Genomic DNA, 14292 nt, shown 5'->3' with positions numbered 1-14292 from the left:
AGACTGAGGGGTAGACCTAGGACCGGGTGGAGGGATTATATCTCTTCGATGGCCTGGGAGCGCCTTGGGATCCCCCAGTCAGAGCTGGTTGATGTGGCCAGGGAAAAGAAAGTTTGGGGCTCTCTGCTGGAACTGCTACCCCCGCGACCCGACCACGGATAAGCGGGAGAAGATGGATGGATGGATGGAGAATAATTTCCTGAGGAAATACGTTGAAGCAAGCTTCTTTATATCATACTTATCGTGAGGAACTGGTTTATGTCTAGCCATACATGACAGGCCAATAGTAAAAGTACTTTTAGAATTTAATAAGCTCCAACAACAAGAAGTGTTTTTTTTGTACCCTAAAACTAATAATTGTATAATTTCTGGATATCTCAAGAAAGAGACTATAAACAGGAGCCTACGATTTTGAGTGTTCAATTGCAAGAAAACCGCAGTCGTCCAATACAATCTCTTTATATAGTCACATAAATGGAATAACCTTACATAATTTACTTATTGGTACTAAATCAATTTTTTGGACAGTAAGTCTCCTAATGTATTTACTTATATAATCATCTTATTTTGCTCTCTGCAGCTGGGTCATCATGTTCTGGTATCACCATGTTCTTGCAGTTGTTGGAAAAACAACAGTGGTTTCTAATTACATAGCGATGTACGTGCTGAAATGAAGTCTGCAGGAGAGACAACCTCATACACACGTTGGCTAAATACGACTCAATATAAGATAACATACATTCATTTACTATTGTAGCTGTTTTTCCACCAAACTGAAGTGCGAGTCTCATAGTCACCTTGTGACTGCCATGCAGGTGTTTTGTTATGTAGCTATAGAAAGCATCACAATAGCATAACAAGAATTGTTGAAGGGGCTCAGAAGAGGTGCAGTGTGAAAGCAAGCACAAGGGAATCTGTGTTATACTTGACTGGGCACACATTAGTGTTTGACTCTGATAATCATCAGGATAATATTTTAATTTGGCAGGCATGTGCTATTAACAAGTGGTTGTAAACAGCTCTTAGTTGTGTTGAAATGCACTTTTTAACTTGTAGGCAATTTCAAAGTTAAGTGAAAACATTTTCAATCAAATATTTGTTTCTTTACTTATGCTGCGTTCACACCGGAGGCGGCGGCGCGATTACATGTAAAGTCAATTCAGAGATGCGGACGGATGCAAATCCGCTCCGACAGCGAGCATGATGCGAATGTCGCGGTGCGATTGTGGGGATTGTAGTTCAATTAGGGCGTCAAATTCCTGTGACGCGGTCTCGCGGTAGCCAATCAGCGATGAGGATCTCAGCCTGCCGTATCTGACGTAGAACCACAAAACCAAAACATCACCCGCCGACTTGTCAAGCATTAATTCATGGTTTTTACTAACCGGTATCAGTATGTTGTTACTTCGGCATCATTTAGAAACGTTTATTATGATTTTATCACGGTCAAATATGTTAATTTTGTTGTAGTTGTAGCCCCCGAGCCAGTGCATCTTGTTTGAATGATGCGAGTAAACACAGCTGGCAGCCGCGGTGAAACTCGAGCGTTTAGAGCGATGCGAACATTCGCATCACGTCTGGTGTGAACGCAGTATTAGAGAGATTAAATGTTATGGTAAAAATAATTAATAGGCACACAATGTTCCAAAAATGCAAATATATATCTGAATGTTTTCCTGCATTTATAATGCAACAAAAGGTCATGTGGACCGTTTGTGATTAGCTGTAGAACTAATTGCATTATGCACCTTAAAGGCATGTGTTAAAGTAATATACAGTGTCATTTTAATAGCATCACACAAAAGGTCAAAAACTATGTAATAAGCATAACAATCATATTGATTGCTGTCATTTAATATGAAAGCTTTCATCTTTTGAAGGTTCTTGAATGCATGATCAGTGTAAATATGCTCGCTTTTCATATAGAATACATAATGCTTGTCAAAATAAAGTTCCTGCTCTGTTATGACTGGTCAACCACTAAGAGATGTCCCGCCCCTTAGAAAATCACGTACAATGCATTGGACAACTAGCCGATATAAGTGCAAGTGTTGTCAGTCACTATGTCACGGAAGTAAACAAATGAATACAATTTAGACGTTTCAGGTGTGGTGGAGATACTCCTTCTGGAGGGAGCTTTTGGATTTTAGCCGCAGACAACACACTACAGGAAAGGGAAACCCCAAAAAGCATAAAAGGGCCCCTTTAAGATTACTGTCTGAAATAGCATGAACCCCTCATCCTCAAACTTGGCCCAATTACCAGTTGTTAGATGTAGCAAAGTAAAATGACTCTTACCTCCAATATATGCTTGAGCATTTATAATCTCATTCCAACGTTATTACATTTCAGAGGGGAACATATTCTCCATTACATTTACCCGTCAGTTTGAGTTACCAATTGCTTTACAAATTTACAGATTTTTAGCACAAAATCAAGGAAATGAACAAAGTCAGATGAAATGCTAGTAAATTATTGGATTGACATTAACAATTTATCTGATCATCTAAATTGTTTTAATTTTTAGGACTGAAAGAATTATGGTTTTATCAAACTTGATACATCACTTGGTGTCAACCCTGATTTTTTTTCTGCAGATGTAGAGTGCTTCCTGTTGGAACAATCCAGACGGTTCATTTGCATAGTCGTTTCCCATACCTCCCTCCATAGGATCATCCATACTGCTGTGTAAATTGCAGGCTCGATAAATTGTGGGGCATAAAAGCAGTCCTCCTCTGCCTCCCATATGGGATATGCTAATGCGATGCCAACAGAAGCCGTTTGATTTAGAGCACTGTACATAGATGCATCAAGAATTTATAGGAGACTTAATTAGGTCTTATAAAAGTGACTTATATCAATTGTCTAGGACACAGGGGCCCATAATGTGGCAGTTATCATTTCCATAACTCCAAAGTCTTGATTCCATTTCTCAGGACTTATGTGTTGGAGGAGCTGTTTGTGCTTTGATGTTAATGCACAAAGCTTTTCTGGGATGGCACAATTTGCCGCGGCAATGCTGCAGACAGAACTGTGCAAACGAAAATAGGCAACAAAAACCTTTGCTTTGCTTTCTGATAACGCAGTGTGTCATGTGAAGGATTTACACATTATCCAAACATCAGGGCGGTAAGCAATGATGAAATTGGACACATACTTGGAAGTAAAAATATAAAATATCTCTCAGTAGGAGGAAGTTATCTTGAGTGTATTCACCTCATTTTACCTTTCTTTTTTTCATTCTCTACTCACATGACTGAAAATGTCCTTTTGTACTTACCAATAATTACGGACTGAGGTAAATGTAATTTTTACCAACAAAGCTGTTAGCTGTTAACAACCCTAACCTTACTTCTTGTTTTTCCTATTCAGTTTCAAGTAGTTGTTAAGGTAATATGCTTGATGCTACTTTTGTTGAAATTCTTACGTCAGCGTTGTTATGGCTGTACCTTTGTTCTTATTCAAGCACAGAAAGATGACATCCCCCTTCTTTAACCAGCAAACAATCCTCTGATTGACTATGGTTCTCTCAAGTTATACAATTTGTTTCCCCCCCACTTACGTCAAGTACAATCTATGGAGATATATTTGCTTTTATTTGTCCATATTATCGAGATATGCCTTGGAAAAATCTGCTTCAACAATGTGAAGAAATAAGTCCCAATAATAACTGCTAATAGTGAAGGCTGTGTATTACTAAGAGCAACACTTGCTCATTTTTCTAGAAAGAGTCTTGCCCTTTGTTCAATGAGGTGCAAACAGTAATGAAATCCCAGTTGAAATCCACTAGATTGCGATGGAAGCAGAAATATCAGAGAATATTTTTAACACTAAATCCATGGCTGGACACCACCAAAGGTAAGTCGGTTTGGGGTCAGGAACAGGGTTGGATTAAAATATAAAAATAAAATTGCCCTTTAAATCAATCAAACTATGTCATAATTTAAGGACAATTAGGCCATACAGAGTCATGGGCACTGGCAGGGAGCTCAGTGCCGTTCTGCAATATTCAGAGATGTTCAACCAAAGTAGGGCTGCTCGATTATGGCAAAAATCATAATCTCGATTATTTGGGCCAATAATTGTAATTGCGATTATTAAATGCGATTATTCATTGACTTTAAAAACATCAATTTATTGGAGAAACACATTTGAGCAGTATGTTTTTAACAGTTGATTACCCTGAACTTTAAAGGTGGGGTAGGTAAGTTTCAGAAACCGGCTCGAGATACACTTTTTGTTATATTCCATGGAATGCTCTTAGCATCCCGATAGCAATGAATATCTTAAGTGCTTTGACAAAAAAAACATAAAAAAATGTCATCTGTGGAACCCGTAATACTGTAAAAACTACAACCAATCCGGATTGGATTGCCGCCCTGTCTGTCAGCCTTCCATCTCGTGCACGCACAAATGTATCTCGTGCCCTCATTGGGTGTGCCGTCATTGGGCGTGCATTGCAGCCAGCAACAGGCGGCCACTTTCACCATGGCAGAGTTAGGTTCAACATCGTCTACTGGTCGCAAAAGAAAAAATGTAACGGAGCAAATTAAGAAAAAAAAGAAAGTGGAAACTAGGAGAAGTCAAACCAGAGTCAATATCGGAGTTGCTTTGGCTGTGTAGTATTGCTAACCTAGATGTGTTTAGCTTTGCCTGATATGTAACGTTACTGCAGCCTGCTCTCGCGGAGGAGGTGCTCTGTAAGGAAGTCTGAAGGAAGGGGCGGATTCTTTTTGGCTGTGTACTTTCAAATTTTAGTGCACTCGAGCCGGTTTCTGAAACTTACCTACCCCACCTTTAAGTATAATTCAACTGAAAACCAAAAAGAAAAAATTATAAAAACAAAAAGTAATAATAATAATAATAATCGTTTTATTTCGATTACGTTGTTTTCGTAATCGTTGCAAGCCATAATCGTAATTGTGATTAAAATGTGATTAATTGAGCAGCCTTAAACTAAAATGCTCCGAGCTGCAGCTAACAAAAAGATCGAGCTCTTTAAAAGATGCTAGGTTCGGTGCTTTTTCTTGAGACGTCAACTTCTGCTCTCTCCTCATTGCGAATAATTAAAATAGGCTATCGGCGCTGCGGAAATAAATCCTTTATGAGAACTTAGCCTTATATGACAAGTCTTGAACAATACCCTGACAAGAGTTTAAAGAATGATGTTTCAGTGTCTTGTTGGAACTGTTTCTATGGGAAACACTAAACACCAGAGCAGCAAGAACATATTCCCTTAACATTATCCACTTTTACTTCCCACTGCCTCAAGAAAAATCCATAATGTCTTATTTCCATTGTGGAATGGAGCAGACAGTCAATAGAAAACATTGTTGCGGTCAGGAGTGATCTCATCAGCGAATGGGAGTAGCATCTGGTAATGGTTGGAAATCCAGCGGGGACAGGCGTTTGCAGGGTCACAGAACAGTCTGGCATCGGCTTCCTGTTCCTAATTGGTTGCACAGGTCCATCGCATGTCCTCTTTCTCTGTGAGAATAATGGTCCGTCTCTATGTCAAACTTTATCCATATCTTTCACTGAAGACTTAGTCACAACTCACAGGGAGAGTCGAGGGAAACCATGACTATTATCCTGGTAAGTTCTGTCTGTCACAATAGGATTTAGTCCAGTAGCCTTAAAGCGGACACATATCTAGAAATTATAATTGACCATTCTCTCTCTTGTAGGCCTCACATTTAACAACTTGTAAAAGAAAATAAGGATACAATTGTTGCTTTTCTTGCAAGGTCAAAAAGGAACTATTAAATATTCTAAATGCACACTCTCATTGGATACCAGGCACTGAGATCAGATCTGACAAACCTTTAAACCCTTAAATGTACCATTGTATGCTCGGGTTGGATGGTTTGCCCAAACCATTGCCATATCCCTATATAGGTCTTTCGACATGCTAGCGGCCATGTTTCGCTGTATAAGTGTGTGGACGTGTTCTGGTCACTTCACTCAACCGCCAACGTCATCCTGACACATTGGTTCTTGGTTCTTGACAAGCATTGCTAGATAAGAACTGGTTTGCAGTGCCCGACCAAGCCCCGCTGTGGTGGAAACAGGAAGAACCGGTTCTTAACTGCGCACTAGTTTCGAACCGGCCCTGTAACTGCTTTGGTGGGAAAGGGCTATGAGTCTCCTTCCTAATTGATTTAAAGGGTTTACAGTCACTGTGGAAATGCCATCCATCCATCCATCAATCTTCTCCCGCTTATCCGTGGTTGGGTCGCGGAGGTAGCAGTTCCAGCAGAGAGCCCCAAACTTTCTTTTCCCTGGCCACTAGGCTTGGGCGGTATCATTTTTTTCATACCGTCATACCTTGCTCACATCATACCGTGGTATACGGTATATGACGGTATGACTTGGGTCGACTTGAGCGAAGTGGCGTTCGGCGACAAATAGATGTTTCGAACGGTATATTATATGTTCGGTGTAAAATGCAGCTGAGCCTGTAGACGCTCGCAAAGTGCCGCGACGTGCGCGCAAGTGCAAAACAAGGGCTGCATAATGGCACATTTTGAGATCGGATACAGGACGCGTTTGTAGATGTCCGACGTTGTTTCCATTGTGAGCTAAGTTAACAATATATCATCATACATAAACATTTTCCGGGAGTAAATACTTGACTTATTGAATAAAGTTTGCTATATTCACTAACTAGTTTGGCAATATTATTCCGTGCATGTGTTAAAAACCTTATTTCCATTTGATTCATTGGATTACTCGCGTGAATGTTTAGCACGTAAATGCTTTCGTTTTTAAAACCGTCCGACCTCGACTACAAAACCATCAACCAGTTGCATAGGATTAAAAAATGTCAACACTCACTCACCCCATCTTAANGCAGCGAGCCCGTCCTCTCGGGGGATCAGGACAATACAGGCAGTGCACTTGCTAGCACAATTGAGATAATAGGGCTCCTGTTCATGCATATAGGCTTAGCAATTTATAGCTAAGTAATTTCTAAGTGGAGAGTAATTGCGGGCACCTAGTAAGGATGCCACCTGGGCGCCCCCCTAGGCTAAGCCTATATGCATGAACAGGAGCCCTATTATCTCAATTGTGCTAGCAAGTGCACTGCCTGTATTGTCCTGATCCCCCGAGAGGACGGGCTCGCTGCAGCCCGATGAAGCGTGGCGGAGCTGTCACTGTTCAGGACATGGGAGCTGAGCACTAAAGATACCTGCCATCTGGAGAGTCATTCAGTTGAGAAATGCACTGAACAGCCTCTCTGGCTCCAGCTCAACGCCACCTTTCAGACAGGGTAGGAAAGGGCTGAAAGAGGATATGTTCAAACCGCCACGCTGTGATTGATTTGTGGGAATGTTTTGCTTTGTGGCAAGAATCAGGAGCTGCCATTTTGGATCAGTGGTTAACAGACCAATTTGGTGACAGGTGTGTTTTTTTAAGGTCCAGCTGTAATTGCATTTGCATATCTCTTTTGTACTGCATACAAATATGTTGTGCAAATTACGTGCATTGAAAAATAACGACCACAATTGGAGGTTTGTACATTGTGAAGGTGCGCAGCTAAAATAGTTTTCAGGCTATGCAGTGAACTACCTGTAGCATTAAGAAGAGTTTATAGAGGCCCATTATATATCTGCATAGGCAACTTTCCCAAAGTTATCTCCCACACACTCCCCCCCCACCTCAACATTAGCAAAATATGTCCTCAGAAAAAATGTATGCCAATGTTAAAACCATAATAAGAAAGGACAACAATGCAAGTTCACCCTTTCACAGAGCCATATGACCTTTAATGAGCATAATATGTCCTCTTTAAAACATACTTCCCAGTGTTAAACATGTATCTGTTCAGCTGGTCTTTATCCTTTACTTCCAATGCTAATAAACAACAATTACCAGCACCGGTTTGTTCCAATCTACAGGATGTTTGTTGCTCTTCCAGCTCTGCTGTCAATCAAGCACATTCACTGCCACCCTACTTCTTAAATGCTTTGAGAAGTATAAGTGACGTATCCCTAAAGGCATGTATTTCTGCCTTTATTCAAAGAACAACAGTAACAGTAATCGCTTTTGACTGAGAGAAAAATATTTTTGATTTAAGAAAAAACGTAGTGCGTCACCGCATACCGGATGACAGACACTATGTTGGCTGAATATCAGCAGCGTCATAAAACAGACTGACGTCCACACTACATTTGAACAGAGGAAATTGTCCTCAATTGAAACCAGTCTTGACTTTAATCACATGGTGACAAAAGTAGCTCTCCAAACAATTAACATGACACTGAATGATGCTACGGTATCTATTTACAGTCTGTATGTCCATATCAGAGGTTTAAAAGCATAATCATATTTCGCAGGCAAAAGGGTGTCAGCTGCGGATTACAATGACAGAGGAAGATCCTGAAAGCAAAGCTCTTAAGGATGTAGGCTTACTGCTTCCTATTAAATATGGTTTGAATTAAAAGAGCTCATCTAAAGAGGACTCTTCTATAGAGTGGCACAGTGACGCGTCCTGAAACCCGGAAGTAAACTTCTTCCGGATCCTTCGACAAAAAAACAATGCCATTTCTCCATAGGATTTGGGAAAATAACTTGAAATACGGTCTGTGGTTGACACACATTTAAGAGACGGATCACGTTTTGTTCAGCCGGATAATATCTATTATATAATCTATTATCTTAATATAATATTAAAGGACGGAAGGGACAGTGCGGAGAGGCCTGTTCTGTCACATTTCAGGTGAGCTGTGGGCTATTTCCTTCGTTATCTGGGAAGTGAGAATCCAGACAAATTATTTTCATTTTGTTTGGACCTGAAAAGATGTTGTGAAGAATGGGAATTACAGGCAGTGTGCTAAAGTCCTCCCCTGAGCCCATATGGTCCAGTCACAACCTTAGCAGCTAAAATATCCTACTTGAACAATGTTCAATTGCAAATGCATTTTGCTGACAACCCTCCAAAATGTAAGACCATGAAACACTTGGAAATCTTCTCAAGATGTTAACACACTTGTTTTTGTAAACCTAAACGCATTAACAGAAACGTTATAAAAGGAGACAACATCTAGTTTTGATGCTACAGAAATATTGGTCCATTTCTCTGTCAAGCTATAAAAGGCAAAAATTGTATAATTCTTTACAAGTCAAACGTTAAACCCACACTGTTGTTACCAACATAGAAACACAGGGCTGTGTGCGCTAGTTCCAAATATACTGATTGTTCAAGAACTCTAGAATACACATAGATGGGTTTTCTGGTCCAACGCACCCAGAATGACATTTGTGCCTTCAAATCAATGCTGAGAAAAACAATCGGTTTTATGGTGGTTTCATGGCAAGATCATGGTTTGGGGTTAAATAGGTACTGAGTTAAGGGTTAGTGAAAGTGTATGAATGAGCAAATTGCCATTGTTTCTCATGTCAGCCTGACACTGTGTTCATAAATGATGAACTCCTTTTTGTTTTGTCATTTTCTCATCAATTATTGAGTGATGTATCCGTCCCAACACCGTCATTTTCAGAACCTTTTTAAAAGCTGAATTGGCAGTTTCCAGGAACAGTTCCAAAACTAGTGCACCAGAAATGTTTTCGTGCAGGCAACTTATGAGGACAAATATTTACCCTTGCTGTTTCACAGACTAGTTTCTCTAGTTGCCATAGTATAATCACCAGAGCAAGTATTAAGAGCAACAACATCTGTATAGGGAAGAGGTTATGGTGGATGGACAGGCCTTTCATTTGTGCCCCTTATAACCTTTTTTTAAGTTACGGATGTTGCAGTGTAAGTGCATAACAAACTAAATTGAGCCCAAACCATGATATTTTCCTTATCTCAACCAGGTCGTTTTTTCTTTAACATAATCAAGCAGTTTCAATCCACAACGGCACATTTTTCAGATATTTATTTAATTAAAACTGCCACCATGTCACAGTTTCAGAAAATAAAATATGTATTTTGATCACGTCGTATATAAAAATGTATATGATTGTATGTTGTTATGGTAGTTGGATGACATATTTTGTTGTTAGGTTATGAAGACATTTCAAATTGGTTAAATATAACAACTAATAATAAATAAAAGTTAGCTTTTTCTTTCAGTTTATTAAATAACAATGTGGAAAACTTGTAAGCTAGCTCGTAGGAAAATGATGTCACAATTGTTTATCTCACATTATGTACTTTGATTGGTCGATTCTTTCTCCAACTCAAATTAAACAGCCATTACTAGGCATGACACAAGAATAAACATATGAACTGCTGAACAAATTTAAGATATGAAATGTATTACTTTATGTTTTTGAGTTACCCGTTAATATTCTATTCATAGCCTACCTGTTTGAACTACACCAGAGACCATTCGGTTAATCAATTATTCCAAATCTGTCCCATATCTAGTTGTGGTTTCCAACAACTATAATGCACAATTTACAGTAGTTGTGTTACAAACCAGAATCTCCTGATCTTCTCAAGGACTGGAAAATGTTGCCCTGTACCATGAATGTATGGCTTTGTAAATGCATTTATTCAAAGACATGGACAGATTCCATTCCAACCGATAGGCCTACCAAGGTGTAAGCTGAGATCAAAACACAATCCTCCTGGAAGACTCCCTGAAGAAGAATTCACTTTTTCTTCAGGGAGAATGTGCCAGCAACAACATTTCAACCCGGAGAGACGTGATGTATGGAATACATATTTATTGTTACACGTCATATAAATGAAATGATTGCCATGATAATACAACAGGAGAATGGAATGGTGTTTGGCGATTAGGCCCCGGTTTGCAGGATAATCCTTCAGGAGGGAAAGAACCGCTCCGATGAAATCCCCAAAACCAGTGAAGTATAGAATACTGAGATGAACTGAGTTTCTTACCTTGTAGGGTGACTGTGATGATCTGGGGAGGAAATAATAGATTAATATATGTATGCGGCAGGAGGCCGGAATCACTAACGGAGCTTACGGGTCATGCTGAGACTCTGAAGGCCGAAATCAGTGCCGGTCTTGTCTTGTGGGACGTTCGAGGCTGTTCGAGGGAACGACGAATATTGCTGCGAGCCGGAGGTCAAGGTCCTTTTCCCACCCGGGACCGACCTCGAAAGGTCTGCAAGGAAAGGCGCCCTTGCTATCGGCCACCAAAAAGCCGAAGCAATGGCCCCCGGGTCTCCAAGAAATAACGGCCAAAGGGTCCCATGAGAATGTAGGGTGTTTTCGCATTAAGGGAGGGTTGAGGGGAGACCGAAAGGGCGGGAGGGTTCGAGGGAGGAATGTCCGTCTAAAATGTAAAAGGGGGTTTCGGCGTTTTTGGGTAAAGGAGGGTGCCGGACCATCTCGCTTTTTTAAAAAAGAGCTTCCCTTTTGATATTAGAGCAGCGGAATAAAAAAATGAAAGGGGGCCCTCACGCCCCCCCTGGTTCAGGTAAAAGGGTGGGCCTTCCCATTCGTAGGGTGACGGCAGAAGGTTTCAGAAGTCTGGGGGCGTCACCGCCGCGGGGTCCCCCATACCCCGACCCCATCCGATGTGGTATTGGTTTCTTTACCCCGAAATCGGATGGAATCGACGGCCTGGTTAACTTTTTTTTTAAATACAATTTCCACTCTCGTAAACAACAAATTTTGGTGCCTTAACGGTTTTTTTTAAGAAAATGGCGCCAGCACAGGGGTGGTTGGTGTTTTGTTGTTGACTAAAAGGACGAATTGTTTTGTCAACCGTGCAAATGGACTGCGTTATATCCAACAATTGGTAAGCCGAAGTAACGCCATCTCCCCCACGTCCCTTATCCAGAATTCAAACCACCCCTAAAATATGGTGATTTTCCCCCCACCCGCAATCACCTTTAAGGAGGAGCGCAATAATTTATAAGATCGTCCCGCGCCCAGTCCTAGGGGTTTTTACGAGGCCTTAAACCCGTTGACTGCAACCCTTATCCCGGGATGAAAATGTCGGTTAGTCTCGTTTGCCTTTGCAAACCCCCAAGACGACGCCCCAGTACGTTAATGAACTAAATGCAAGGTGCAAGGTGTCCACCTTTTCAGGGGTTTGAGCGCCGGCCCATTTAAACGTCTGTCCTTGTACCGGTCTCGAAAGATCATAATTTACCAACACCTACCTATATCACACATCCACAATTATCCTAATGGGGTTTATGACCTGAACTTCGGGGGGTTGGGTTGACATACCCAATCCGGGAAGGTATCCTATGGGTTGATTTTTTTTAATAGGCCGGCGGGCGGTGACCTGGGGGGCCCGAGGGAAAGTTTTCTGGGGTCGTATCCCGGGTTAAAGACCCAAACAAAGCCCCCGTAGAAAGTCCCCTACAAGGAGATAAGGTCAAAATGGGACTTTCTCCTAGCTAATCTCTACCCCGAATTTGCCGCGGTACTAAGCCGCCCTGGAATTTAATGCCTTTCTAAGGCAAAAAGAATGAAAATGTATTTTCAAAAAAGTCCGTTTCCGGTTCCGCGAAGTGAATCCCGGTAGTTGTTGCAAACGGACCTGAACCCAAGCAAAGGCCGACAACTGTGGCCTTCGACCAAAGAACCCGATACACCAAAGGGTAGTTCAGCCGGATGCACGGTTGTCGACGCCCCGCGATCCGCCCGGGTGTGGAAGGGGAAAGACGGGAAGTAACGGAAGGAGAGGCCCGAATCTTCAAAGAAAAGGGGTGCACCGGCAAAAGGCCTTTTTAATATCAGTTTTTTTCGGCAAAGTCCATTTATCCCGGTCTGCCTCCTTCTGAACAAAGTATTGAAAATTTGCTTTTTATGCTTTTTGCCCAGCGTGGGTGGGGTTGTAACCCAATGTAAAAAGGAGTGGGTGGGGACGTCAGGAACCGTTCCCTACGAGTAGGGCTCCAGACAATAAGGGGGTCCCGCGGTTGGCCCGTTTCCCGACGGTTGATTGACAGCACGGTCCTTTGTGCCACCGTCATTAGGGAGGTGGGAGGGGGGGGGGAGGTTTGGGGGGGTATTGTGCTGGCTAATCCCGTCGCCGCGCAATAGATGTAAGTGAGTCTGTAAGTACTTCGAAGAAAAGAAAAAAAAAAAAAGAGTAAAGTGCCCTACGAACGGGGGTTAGGGCACCCAAAACCCCCCCCAAAAGAATGTACTCTCTTTCTCTAGTCAAGTACATTCCCTATCTTCTGTAGATTAGTTGGGTTGGTTCGTGTAGTCGTAGATGCAGTAGTACCACGCATTAGATTTGACATTAATTCGATCAGGATATAGTACCCAGTCCAAAGTCATAAAATGGATTCCGTTGTAATAAGTACGACGAGTATAACGTGAAAGTATATAACAAAGTACGAGTATACCGGAATACAATTCGTCCCATACTATAAGTAAAGTAGTACATGAGTTCTGATTGTCGACGTAATGTAACAGATGTAGAGGAGAAACGGCCCGTAGCCGAGCACGGCCGAAAAGGTTCTAGAGAGTCAAATGGATCACCATTGCACGTATATTGACCACCACCACAGAATTATCGAAAGTCCCGAAGCAAGTCCTATCCACGGCGATAGTATTCCATAAAGAAGGAGAAGGATGTTGTTGACCTGACGCAGGAGGAGACGGAAGAGTAGGATGTAGCGGGCCTGTAGTCGCGGCATGACCGAAGGTTGGAAATTGATACCATAAATACGTATATAAACCACCACCACGTTTGTGCAAATGTACATATGTACAAAGTAATACCATAGCCTAAAGTTTGACGTAGGGACAGGATCAGGCGCCCCGAGGGCGGTTGTCCCTTTAATACAGAGCAGAGTTGCAACGGAGATGTACAAGGGTCCCGATGTAAGAGGACGTGCGTCCATAGATTAGGTCCGACACGAGTTTACACAGACACATTTACGTATGGTGACGCTGCGTCCAGTCTTCTTTCTTCTCTCCTTTTCTTTTCTCTCTCTTTTCTTTCTTCTCTCTCATTTTCTCTCTTTTTCTCTTTCTTCTTCCCTGGCACACAGGGGCATCTGAGGACGGGGGAGCCAAGACACAAGTTTACACGGACACATTTTTACATATGGGACGCTGCAGTCCAGCATTCCTTTTTCACTCCTTTTCTGTCTCTTTTCTTGTCTTCCTCCCTGGGCACACAGGGGCATCTGAAGCCAGAACACCTGACGCCCAAGGGCGCATCTGAGGCCAGAGCACCTGACACCCGGTGGCATTTGAAGCCAAAGTCACCTGACACCCCGGTGGCATTTGAAGGCCAAAAGACTTGTTCTAGGGACGAAGCCGTCCCTGCAAGCTGGAAACAGCACCGCCCGCATCAGTTCGGGTACCGATCGGTCCGTCCGTTGGGAGTCCAG

Source organism: Notothenia coriiceps, unplaced genomic scaffold (genome assembly GCF_000735185.1).
Source record: "Notothenia coriiceps isolate Sejong01 unplaced genomic scaffold, NC01 NC01_scaffold00029979, whole genome shotgun sequence".
Taxonomy (NCBI): Eukaryota; Metazoa; Chordata; class Actinopteri; order Perciformes; family Nototheniidae; genus Notothenia; species Notothenia coriiceps.
This window is presented reverse-complemented; position numbering follows the sequence as displayed.